Source organism: Nematolebias whitei, chromosome 5, assembly GCF_014905685.2.
Source record: "Nematolebias whitei isolate Nwh7 chromosome 5, NemWhi1, whole genome shotgun sequence".
NCBI classification, from domain to species: Eukaryota; Metazoa; Chordata; class Actinopteri; order Cyprinodontiformes; family Rivulidae; genus Nematolebias; species Nematolebias whitei.
Genome location: NC_056502.1, coordinates 636,258 through 637,147, shown reverse-complemented (window position 1 = coordinate 637,147; position 890 = coordinate 636,258). Strand labels below are relative to the sequence as shown.

The 890-nt window shown below is 32.4% G+C and overlaps 1 protein-coding gene across 1 annotated transcript in view; it reads right to left on the bottom strand.

The window, feature by feature from the left end:
* The window catches only part of LOC119409767 (ras GTPase-activating-like protein IQGAP3), a 143,551-nt gene that overhangs the window by 134,343 nt on the left and 8,318 nt on the right, over positions 1-890 (bottom strand).

Here is an 890-nt window from a genome sequence, read left to right as displayed (position 1 = left end):
AGATACTTCCTCCTCTTCCTCACATCTTGTTCTTTGGGAAACCTTCACAATGAAAACAGGACATTTGTGTCTACACAAAAACATTGTACAGAGGAGGTCAAGCTTATTTTCTATTTCCTATATTCTCCCTAGTTTTATTTTGTTAATTTCTTAGAACTTAAACAAAACTCCAGTTTTGATGCATATCTGTTGATAATGAACCAAAGCTGCTGAAATAGTGAGTATGCTTGTTAGCAAAATATTCCTGTCATCAGATCTCAGTCAGCTTCATTGCAGCTGAACACCGTGTTACACTGAACATCACATCAGCTGGTGGACATAAATACAGTACAGTAATATTATATTCACAAAATACTAACAATAATATGTTCATCTTACTGTGAAGAGTTATCCCCCGAGACCTGACGTCAACGGTCCGTCGATTAGAACAGAAATAAGCTGCGAAGTGCTGAGACATCTTCTGCTTTAACCAAATAAGGACGACCGTTCCAAGATGGCGGCCGAAATTCCTGCGCCGCAGCAGCCGATGAGGGATCTAGTGTTTTTATGATATCTATGGATTATATATGTAGTTTATATGATATATATGGTTTATATGATATTTATGGTTTATATCTATGGTTTATTTGATATCTATGGTTTATATGACATCTATGGTTTATATATGTGGTTTAGATGATATATATGGTTTATATATGTGGTTTAGATGATATCTATGGTTTATATATGTGGTTTATATGATATATATGGTTTATATGATATTTATGGTTTATATCTATGGTTTATTTGATATCTATGGTTTATATGATATCTATGGTTTATATATGTGGTTTATATGATATCTATGGTTTATATATGTGGTTTATATGATATATATGGTTTATATATGT